The sequence below is a fragment of the Dipodomys spectabilis genome, unplaced genomic scaffold (assembly GCF_019054845.1).
Source record: "Dipodomys spectabilis isolate Male_0828 unplaced genomic scaffold, ASM1905484v1 ptg000298l, whole genome shotgun sequence".
Classification (NCBI taxonomy): Eukaryota; Metazoa; Chordata; class Mammalia; order Rodentia; family Heteromyidae; genus Dipodomys; species Dipodomys spectabilis.
In genome coordinates this window covers 3,617,804-3,630,130 of record NW_024870975.1, presented here as the reverse complement: position 1 = coordinate 3,630,130, position 12,327 = coordinate 3,617,804, and the positions used below count along the sequence as shown (strand labels likewise).

The 12,327-nt window shown below is 34.8% G+C and overlaps 1 pseudogene; it reads right to left on the bottom strand.

Annotated features, from left to right (window-relative positions):
- Positions 1–250: 250 nt before the first annotated feature.
- LOC122127292 lies at positions 251–350 on the bottom strand (annotated as a pseudogene).
- Positions 351–12,327: the final 11,977 nt, after the last annotated feature.

Genomic DNA, 12,327 nt, shown 5'->3' with positions numbered 1-12,327 from the left:
TCCATATATAAAGTTAAAGATTCCTTTTTTTTTTCTACGTCCTTATACTAGTATTTGGGATAAAATGAGAATTTAACTAATTTCAAAAGTTTTGTAAAGGTTATGCTATGTAAAGGCATTTCTGAGGTGAAGATTTAATACACTGATATGAAACTAACCTTTAATTCTAGGACTTACATGTATTGTTACTCTTGTAATTATGTAATCAACTTTTTAACAACTGCTTTTCATTTCTTGCATCTGAAGAATGAAAAATATGGAATACTATACAAATTTTCATTTCATCCTTGTGCAAGTGCCATGTTAATCTCTGTATTGTTTTAATTTGTGTAGACGTGCTGCTGAAGCATGTAGTATCCTCTAAATTTAAGTAGTTAATGATGCAATCTTCATATAGGCTTATATCTTTGCGTGCCTATTTGTAACAAGGAAACCTTATTGTTCCTAACAATACTATTGATCGTTTTTTCCTAAAATTGTGTATATAGTGGAAAAATTATATTGTTTCGTCGGTTGCTCACATTTGCAATTTTTTTGTCACTGACTATTTTAAGTCTTTTTCATTTTAGATTTGATCATACTTTGAAGCATTTATAGCTAGGTCCAAAAGTGATGGCTTTTTCAAGTACTTATTTGTCCAGCTGAGTTAGCTTTGTTGTGCTAATGGATCCAAAGTAAACCTTGCTTAAGAGCTACTTCTAAACTTCTCCAGCTTAAAATTTCTCAAATGAGGTCTTACTGGCACAAATGTCTACCTGACCCTTTAACCTTCTTCCATGTAGGAACAGACCAAGCAGAATATCTTACCCTGAAATCATACTTTGTCTTACTGGAAGAAAACTAATCTTAGTTACAAGGGATCATAGAGAGATGAACAGTTCAGACAGAACTGTTCAGACCAGAAGGTATTTTATCAAAATATAATTGTTTATGATACCTACCATTTCAAAAGTAGCTAAAGCCAAGAAGGTGAAAAATTGTTCACATGCATGATTACCTAATGTCATGGTCTGTCTACCTTCCAACCAGGAAGGAACTTACACTACTGTCTTTCTATCAACAAATATTTCCATAGCTCCAGGAGAAGTCCATGTGTTTCTCCTCGATATTAGGCCTTAAATTAGTAATGCTTTAATCACAGTGTTTCCTCTTGTCTCCAGACTGTAAATCCACAAATGGTAAAACTTTAGGTCTAGCTCTACGAAATACTGTGGTAGAGATAATGCAATATTACTTTAAAACAAAGTTGTCTTTAATACCATAACCACCACAGAACAATGTAAAACATGTGCTGTTTTTTTATTATATTATACATAGATATATATTTTATTTTATATTTGCTGATTTTATATTTCACACAGTGAAACTTACTAGAATTAATTGATAATTTGATAAATAAATTGATAATTATTTATTCCAATGAATAGAATTGGAATATAAATAATTAGGTTTAGGGCTGGGAAGGTGGCTCAGTGGTAGAGCGCTTGCCTTGCATAACTGAGGCCCTGGATTCGATTCCTCATCACCACATAAGCAAAAAGAAAAAAGCCAGAAGTGGCGCTGTGGCTCAAGTGGTTTGACCGCTAGCCTTGAGCTGAAGAGCTGAGGGACAGCACCCAGGCCCAGAGTTCAGGCCCCACGACCGGAACACCCCCCCAAAAAAATAAATAAAATAAAAAAAAATAATTAGGTTTAGAATATATATCGGAATATAAAAAGTATCGATGTAATGTCTTGAGTATAATCTTGTGATACCTTCTAAGTGTTCTTGGTCTTCTGAATTCACATGGTAAAAAAATGTTGTTTTCCTCTAATCTATAAGGGATTTTATTCTGCTGCCCTGTTCATGGTTTTAACTCGCTGGTCCCAAAATGTTTTTCTCCATATTTCTGAAGCATTCCTACTGATTATACCCAAATTTTGCTGATATGATCTCTAAAAGATATTATTCTTCTGCAGGACCCATGGGTCCTAGGATCCCAGGTCCCAGTTACCTGCATCATCAGATAACAGGTGCAAGACTTCTCACCTAGGCCCATACAACATGCCAACAGAATGTAATTGAAGACCCATCTTAATTTCTCATTTCCTATAATATTTTAGGGCCTCAATTCTTTGAGAAGAAGGAATTAGCAGTAAGCAATTGTGAAATGCAAGGGAACTTAAAATGAAGGATGAGATCATAAAATCTGAGAGAAAGTACTGTAATTCAAATTTTCAATTTACAGATGACCAGACCATATCAGAGAACAACATCACAAAGTGTCGCAAAATTATTTTTAATACCCCTCCCCTAATGATTAATGAAAGATTTCAGTCCAGCATTAGTGGGCCCAGAAAATATTACCTGGAAAAATAGATCTGTAATTGGTCTAAATAGGCCCGGAAAACTTGACTTAGAGGTCAAATGTAATCCAGAAAAACATTAATTGTGAAGATCCTTAGTGCTTCAAAACTTTGGTACTCCAGTAAAACTTGGTTCTGTGGTATAAAATGTTGTCATTCTCAAAACATTTAATCTCCTAAAAGTGTATTTTTTTTCAAATAAACTTTTAAATATCACAATCGCCAAAATAACATTTGACAAATAGATGATACTCAGTGACATTATAAGCTTTTCAAGTGTAGGGAGCAAGTTACAATAGAGTTGATTTATTTACCCAACACTAATGCCATTGTTTCAACCACTCATTAAAGTGTAGAAATAATACCACCCACCATTTGTGTTGTTCAGTAGGTGCCTTCCAGATATATGTTAAATAGATCAACCTCCCAAATTTCAAACGCAAACATAAACTAATAATGTAAATTTCATCACTTAATAAGGTACATTTTAAAAAGCCATAAAGAGTTGCCTTATCATACGTTGTTTTATGTTTTCCCTATAAGTCTAACATAGTAAGTCTTGAATATAGATACTCATCAGAGATGTGACAAACATAAAATCTGTCTTCTATTTCTATCACATTCCTCTATAGTAGTAAATTTTAATTTTCTTCTTTTTCCAAAACTTATAGGTAGTAGAAAATATTATCCCATAGAAAGTAAAATAATCACACACCATTGTACATAGACATTTATAAAAACTGATAGGAATACATTCTAAGCCATTTTTAAACTTTCTTGTTGACTAAAGATTAATCTTTCAAATGAATGAGAATAAAATCAAGTCTAGGGGCTTCACATCTCCAGTCTTGCACATTATTATTGCAGATGAACAAATTATGGAAATGTAAGTTGACTTAAGTTCAAGTATATACAGGATTGAATCTCCAAAGAATGAAAACAAACCTTTCAAAATATTAACAGACAGTTTAACAGAACGATTATCAGGAAGTTGAAAGCAGAGAGGAATAATAGTAAAGACATAGAATGAATGAAAAATGGAACAAGGGACAAGTACAGCTAGAATAGTCAATGTACACATATGATAAAGGAAGTGGTAAATCTGAAATAAATCTTGGAGAAGGGGTTGATTGACAATGATAGAAGGAGTGAATCTGATCCAGGGGCATTGGACAATTAAATGGACATATTTAATTGTAACACACTTGCACAACCTTTTGAAATTCAGTTAAAGAACACACAAAAATCACAACCAAAGAGCAATCTTTAGAGAGTATGAGCATGACCTCTCAAAAATTTAAGCTGTTAATGGAAGGCAGTTTTGGGAAAAGCAAACAAAGATATTCAAAGAGGGAAGTTTACGGTAGGTGAGAATTTTGAACAGATTTAAATAGATTGTCTAAAGTTATAAATCACCTACATCTGCTGCAAATACTATCTTTCTTCTGCGAGTTCTCTTTGTCTGAAGTGGACACTCCAGTACTGAGACATACTTGATAGCTTGTGAAGATAGAATGAAATAAACAAGATCAAGGACCCGTTACTACACTGGAGAGAAAACAATTCTCTATGTTTTCTTTCATCTCTCTTCACTACTCTCTCTTCATACTTTTAAGTCAATGATTTTGAATTATATATTTCCTTCTTTGTACTGACGAAGTAATTGGTCAAAGTAATTCACTAAATATTATTTTCAATTTTTTTCTTTTCTTTTCTTTTCTTTTTTGTCGGTGGTGGGGCTTAAACTCTGAGCCTGAACGCTGTCCCTGAGCTCTTCACCTCAAGGCAAGCACTCTACCACTTGAGCCACAGCACTACTTCCGGCTTTTTTCTTTTTACTTATGTGGTGCTGAGGAATCGAACCCAGGGCCTCATGAATGCAAGGCAAGCGCTCTACCACTGAGCCACCTTCCAGGACCCATTTATTTGTTTGTTTTTGTTGGTCATGGGGCCTGAAGTCTGGGCTTAGGCACTGTCCCTCAGCTATTCAGTTCAAGAATAGCAATCCACCACTGGAGCCACAGTGCCACTTTTGGCTTTTTTTTTTCTGCTTATGTGGTGCTGAGGAATTGAACCCAGGCCCTCATGCATGCAAAGTAAGCACTAAACTATTGAGCAACCTTCCTAAACCTACTATATTATTTATTGTGTATTTATTTTACATCTTTTTTTTGGGGGGGGGTCCGGTTGTGGAGCCTAAGCTCGGGCCTGGGTGCTATCCCTAAGATCTTCAGCTCAAGGCTAGCACTCTACCACTTGAGCCACATCGCCACTTCCAGCTTTTTTCTTTTTGCTTATGTGGTGCTGAGGAATCGAACCCAGGGCTTCAGGCATGCAAGGCAAGCGCTCTACCACAGAGCCAACTTCCCAGCCCCCATTTTTTTCTATCATGCTGCTTACTTATTCAAGCAGGTCCAATAAACTTCCCCTTGCACTTGTTGCCATGAAAACCTAACATTTATGTTAATCAGGACAAACTCTAATGTAAAACTTTGTCTCCATAAAACCAGTCCAAGAATCTGTGATCACAAATATATGGCTATTCTTTTTTCTTTTACCTTGAAAATCTTCTGTGTCTAAAGTGCCAACAAAAATAAGTACTCCAACACTTTTTGGTTCAATCACTTCTAACTCAAAGTTATATTTTGCTAACAAGATACTTAGGGGAAACTGAAGAATACTCCATTTTATCTTCTCTCTTTAGATTCTCCTTAGATATCATATCAGGAACAGCGAAGTCATTTTTGCAAAATTATTTCAATAGATTATTTTTCTCTTAGTCTTGCATTTGCTCAACAAGATGAATGGGGGAGAATAGAGTTAAATCACCCATGCCTTGGATGACAGTGTCTGTTACAAAGGACAATGCTTGCACGTTCTACTTCTATGTCCTCTTAACTCTTGCCTGATATCCAATTAATCACAGCTTCTTGGCTTCAAGTCTAGTGAAGCTGAAGCACTATAAGGCCTTCCCCACTGCTAAACCTTCATGGTTTCTCCTTTAAAACTCTTTTAAGTTGCATCATTTGGATGTGGAATTTATTTTGATATTCCATTCAATCAGTTCTGCATTGTAGTGAGCCAAATTGGCTCTAGAAAATCACTTTAGGTAGCACAAGTATTAAGACAATCTATATCAAAAAGTTTTGATCTCCCTCCACTGATGAAGCCAATACACTTAGCTAGGGCTTCTAAGAACACTGTTTTCTAAGCTTTTCCATTTGCTCAATTATTTTGTGACCCCCAAACTTTTAGGCTTTTGTACTAAGAGACGTTTTCACTATCTCATGATAATAAGGGTATTATTTTTGTGAGCCACTTTGAAATGTGAAATCACTGGTGTGAAGTATCTAATCAGATTTTTTTATGTGTTTCAGTGCTTCACATGCAAAGACCTCATGGAAAGTATTATAAACAGAAATGTGTAAGCCCAATGCCTTCTTTCATTGTGGAGGGCAATTTGTCCCTAAATATTTTGACCCAAATTATCTTTTTCAAAGAATTACTGTTTGTTAAGTAAAGGCCAATTCACAAATTTTGATTTCTTTTTTTTTTTAAGAACTTTGAATTTAAATTCCACTACAACCTTGTTTCACACAGTGAGAGTATATTTCCCGGGTAAGGACAATTCTCACGGAAACTTACAGGATTTATAGGAAGGTTTCTTAAGTTTGTTTGTTTAGTGTGAAAATGAGCCATCTTCACCCACATTGCTTCCTCTCCACTAAGTCTCCATGGATTTCTTTGCACGAAAGCCTATTTTCCCAGGCAATTTTAAATTTTCTTCATAAGCTAAGTTGTTAAAAATTAAAATTTACCTGTCACAATTTTAAAACTCTTTTGAAATTCCTTTATCAGAACCACGAATTCACCAATCCTAATTCCACCTTGACCATCAAAAACAGTTACCATGTTGTTTTCACAATATAGTGTCCATGCAACTAATATTTTCCAGTGGCTTTGTTATGCATACATATGACCATATAAGATGATACTGAGCAAAATTAACTCTAAGATATGGAATCAGAGATTTTTATTTGCAGTTGTTGTTTTAAATGTATTAAGTGATTTCTATATTCTTTGGGTTTTCCCCTATGGTTTATCCCTTGCTGTATTTGACTTTGTACCCTGTGCATTGTGTATACATTTATCTTAATTAGGGAAGGGAAGAGGAACAAGAAAATGGCGACACAAAGGACAAAGTGCAAACCAATGCATTAGTAATACTCACAAGACAATATGTTGGAAATATACATTACAACTAGTGAGGGGTATTGAGGTGAGAAAAATTGTTAGAAAAATGAGGGAGGGGATAACAAATTTAAAAAGTTATTTATTCACTACCTTACAGTTACTGTAACCCCACTGTACATCACTTTGACAATAAAATTAAATTTAAAAAGTAAGCTGCATAAAATAAAATTTCACTGTATTTGTATAGTGTTATTATTTATATAGTAACTTTTAAAAATCATTACTCTTTGGCATCTAATTTGAATTAATTACTCCTTCTTTATCAGAGGGTCATCAACTCGAATGTTATCCAGCTAGACAATATTGTCACAATATACTTGCCAATATTTTGAAAAAAGAATAAATTTAGTACTTTTACACACATAAAACCGAAAAAAGTTTAATTCTATGGAAACCCATAACTTTTAAAAGTAAATAAGTTGTTAAGAGAACAGAATATATGTGTTCTTCAAAATTCCTATGACTAATAACTACTCATTTTCAAATTCTGACCGTTCCATACCTGAGAAATTCAAAACAATACCTGTTTGCATGTTATGTAATTCTTCAATAGATGCAGTTTCCAATGAGGTGTTACAGATTGAGAAGTCAAAAGAAAAATAACCACAATTGGTAGAGCATAAAACTATGAAGCATCTGTGATAATTATTCAAGAGTAAGCAATCCCAACATTTATGCCATAAAGTCATCCTAGCCCAACAAATTCCAACTTGTAAGGTACACCTGAAAATTCCCTTATTTCACATCATGAATAGCTTTTCTTTATTGTAAAAAATACTACACCTCTGCTAATGTGATGTCCTCATTGTTTTGGAAAGAACCCCAATAAACTGGGCTGCATCATTTTTACCCCAATGGTATTCTTGAGATCAGAACACTTGAAAATATTATTTATATATTTTTTAACTATTATGGATATTCAGGATGCTAAGATCAGAAGATTACGATTCAAAGCCCACCAGGGCAGGAATGTTGCTGACATTCTTATCTCCAATAAACTTCTCAGAAAAAGACAGACACAAGTGGCACTGAGGTTTAAGTGGTAGGGCACGAATCTTGAGCTCAGAGACAATGTCCAGGACCAGAGTTCAAGCCCTAGGACAAACCAGTAAAACAAATACAGAAATAAAAACGAACCCCAAACCTAGCATTTTTATCATTGTCTACAGAGGCACGTAATTAAGGAAATTTCTTCCTGTGTTACATATAGATAGAAGAAACAAGTTATCACACAATTATTCTCTTCAGACCATGTTATACCACACCCTCAAAAAATTGCTCTTTTTCTAAATTTATAAATAATATAATCCGTTTGTTGGCAACTCTGTCTACATTATTCACATTATCATTTGATACATGAACAGTTGGAATTATCTGTTAACTAAGTTCTAACTTTCTTGAAAGAATATTCTAGGCAAATAGAATGTTAGAATAATTTGTGAATTTGTTAATTAAACCCTCTACTTAAAAAGAATTTTGTAGTATCATATAGAATATGGAATTACAAACAAAAACAAAATACTTATTTTGAAAATAAATTCTAATTTAGCAAGGTCCACAAAGTCCTATATTTGACAAAGTTTTCTATTTCTCCAGGCTTAAGTTTTGTAAACCTTTATAATTTCTTTGGAAACCAGCAGAAGGATGCTTACTTACTTTTTCAAATTTTGGATGGGAATCATGAGCTACTTTGTATCTAGGAATGTTCTGTAATGAAGACAGCATTTAAAACACAATTGAGGATTATATATGAGTTGCATTTCAATAGGAAACTTGACTTCTCAAAACATAATGACAAAATTAGCCCAAACTTACAACTGTGTATTCCTTTCTTGTTATTTGGTTTGTATTATTGAGACAAAATTTTACTACCTGGTCCAGGGAAGGTATCACTATGTAATTCCACTCAATAATATCCTGTCTTATTCTGAGTGCAACAATTCCAGGCCTGTATCACATTGCCCTGCCATAGTTTGTTGGTTTATTAAAATCTAGAAATTAAGCAATTCTCAACTTCTATGAAGATCTTATCCATACAATGACTGCCAAGACTATTTATGTACTATTTTCAAAGATGTTCTAACATTTGACACAAGATATGAACATTTTCAGATGCACCTGCTGTGGACTCTGATTCATTCCTCCATGGATCTGATCCCTTTAATAATGATATACTTGACTTTCTTACTACCTCTGGTCCCTAACTTAGCAATAATCTTAAACTTTTTTGAAGATAGTTCACTTGAGGACTTTCTAATACTTTCTAATAATAAAATTTATCAACTGATTCTAGTCTTACTCAGGACATATTTTCTATTGTTTCTAACTTTCTTATATATTCTGACAGTTTTTATTTGTGTATTCGTGTGTGCACAAATAAGTGCCTCTGTGTGTATGTGTATATTTGTATGTATGTATGCAAAAGCCTCAAGGTCTTATCCAGCAATCTTTATCATGACCGTTATTCCATCACTTGAACCATTCTTCCAATGCAGCTTTATCTGGTTAATTATTGATAGTGTCTCAAAGACTGTTCTGCCCATGATGGATGCAAACTGAACTACCCAGACCCCTTTAAATTCTTAGGTTTATTTTTCTAGAAGCATCTACTTTTAAACTACAAACATTTAAGTTTAAGTGGTAGCCCAGATTTTTAACTCAAGAATTCACATACACATTACATACACATTACATATCCTGAGTGTATACTGTTAGAAATGTGATCTTAAGCTGGGTGGCGGTGAGATCTGAGGATTGAGATTCAAAGCCAGCCCCAGTAGGAAAGTCCTCGAGACTCTTTTCTCCAATTAACTACCAGAAAACTGGAAGGGGCACTGTCGCTCAAGTGGTAGAGCACTAGCCTGGAGCTGAAAAGCAGAGAGACAGCACCCAGGGTTCACGTGCCACAACCAACAAAAACATAAAATATATAAGAAAAGGTATGGCTAGTGTAATCCCTGCTCTCTCAAGATGGACTTTTTTTTTTCCAGTTAAGTCCATTCTCCTACATCTGACTTGAATGGAACCAGAATCATTCTTCCATTCTACTTTTTACAAATTTTCATGTTTAGCAAGGGTGATTTAGAAAGGGAGTGGCCTCATATTCATGTTCAACTTGGGAGTAATGCTTTCTCTATGACACTTCTATAAATCTACATACTGGACTTGGCTTTATTGTTTCAATGTTGTCTTTTTTGTAGAGTCTTCTATATTGTATTGAACACTAAAACACAGAAATCCTCTTTCTCCTATTATTGCTAATTTTTCTCTTACTGTTAACTCATGTACACTTGGGAAATAATGCACAACATATACACTCACAAAAAATGATCTGAGAACTTTTTTCCCATTTAAAATTCACCTTAATTTATGGAGCACTTATGAAGTTTGAACTCAATGTACTCTTGGATAATGTACTTATAAGGAATTTAAAATTTATATTTTCTCTTTACTAAGTTGTCTCTGGAATACTTGCTACCACATGTCCAAAGATTTCCTTGTGCTATTTCAGTGAAGACAGAAAACATTCATTATACCTCAAGCACCATCATTGATTGTGACTGGAAGTAACTATTACTGGATATGGAAACTGATCACAGGAATGGAATTGAACATAGAAGAATGACAAAGTTCAACTTAACTTGTGCTTTCCTTTTTACTGTACAAAAAAGAATCCAAGGCCTGAAGGAAACTCTGTCCCTGACTTTTTTGAGTGTGTTCCTTACTCATATAAAACTTGTCTGTAAACTTCTGGTTGAGAGTATTACAAAAGGAAATAATGGTCCATTTGAGGGCAAGCATAGGACAAAAGGAAATAACGTTGTTTTAAAAGTGTTCTACTGCAAATAAACAAAGACATGGGGGTTTTAAAGTGTTTTATGGATGGATATTTCATGCTTAAGATGATTCTTCTGTTGCAGGAGTCAGTTATCCATTCCTTTACTCTGGTCCTGATTACTCCATAGCAATAAGGATTACAAAAAAGCTAGGTCCAGTGAGTATAATGAGCAATAGCAGGCTCTTCTAAGACCAGTACTCCTTTAAGGAGGGTCCTAAAGAAAGACCTGGAGTTTTTTGTTTGCTTGTTTGTTTAGTTGTGCTGGTTCTGGGGCTTGAACCCAGATGCTGGACCGTGTCCCTGAACAATTGTCTTCCTGCTCACCTGCCCCCAAAGCTAGTACTCTACTGCTTGAGCCAAAACCCCACTTCTGGCTTTTCTTGTGTTTAAGATAAGAGTTTGACAGACACTCCTGCCTTGGTTGGCTTTGAACTGAGATAGTAAAAAGCCAAGTGACATCAACTGTATCAAAACTTCTGTTTTGAACCAAGAAATAGTAGGTGAAGTTTATTCTAAAGCTAATATTTGACAATTTTTAAAAGAAGAGAATATGTCCAGCTAAGAAGCCATAATTTAAATAACTCAGGAAAAGTAGGTGTACTGAATCATTTTGGAATTTTTTTCTGATTTGAAGATTACTGTTGACCTTGTTGTGCCTTTTGGGGCAACTTAAAGTAATATTTGCACTTTTTGTCGGTCATGGGGCTTGAACTCTGATCCTGGGCACTGTCCCTCAGCTATTCAGCTCAAGTTCAGAGCTCTACCACTTTAGATACAGCACAACTTCTGGGTTTCTAGTGGCTAATTGAAGATGAGTCTCACAGACTTTCCTGACCAGGATGGCTTTGAACCATAATCCTCTGGTCTCAACCTCCTGAGTAGCTAGGATTATAGACGTGACCCACCACCACTCAGCTCATATTTCCATTTAGTGCACTTAATGACACTATGTAGACAAAGAATGGTAATTTGAATCAAATGATGACCTTGCAGCTTTTCAGAAAAATTGAGTTAGCAATAAATAACTCCTCCTTTTCCATGTTGTTACATTAATGACTCATGAGCTATGGGACCTTTACATTAGTATCGTCTTCCATCTGTGTAGGTATATGTAGTATCAGGAAGTGTTCATAGAGAAATAGAGAAAGACAGAATTTTAGAAAGCAACAGAGATCAGGTATGAAAAAACTGCGTAGAAGGAGATACATTTATCACACAGAGATTAAGAACTAGCACAAGATTTAGAATGCTAAAGGCAATAAGGAATAATCCTAGTTGATAAGTAGTTCTTCAATAACCAAAAATGGTTCCCTAGAACGGTTTCTGGTATACCTTAGTTACTATCATTTGTTCCTTCCATCTGGAATTAGTCCTTCTCTTGTCACAACTGTTAATTAGCCTCTTCCTTTTTGGTGCCATGACTGACCAAAAAGTTTTCCAAATGTGACTTGGACTACCCTTCTCATTGTTATTAGCAGTGACCACTCAAAAGTCTGGAATCTTTGAATTTTCAGAATTAAACTTCATTTGACATATAAACACATTCCTGGCATTAATTTCTGTGACCTATTGAACAAAACTTTTTGTCAATACAGTATACTAATGTAGGTAAAGTACATGAATGAGGTACTATTGTCAGGTATCAGTATGGAAGGAGCAATTATATATTCCAAGTATGGCTTACTTTGCATTTACTAACTAAGTGTTTGGTTTTTTGCCAGTCCTGTAGTTCTGGGGCTTAAACTCAAAGCTAGGTAATTATTCCTGTGCTTCTTTTATTTTTCTCAAGGTTAGCACTCTACCACTTGAGGCATAGCACCACTTCCAGTGTTTCTTTTTCTGTTTATGTGGTACTGAGGAATTGAACCCAGGTTTTCATGCAGCTAGGC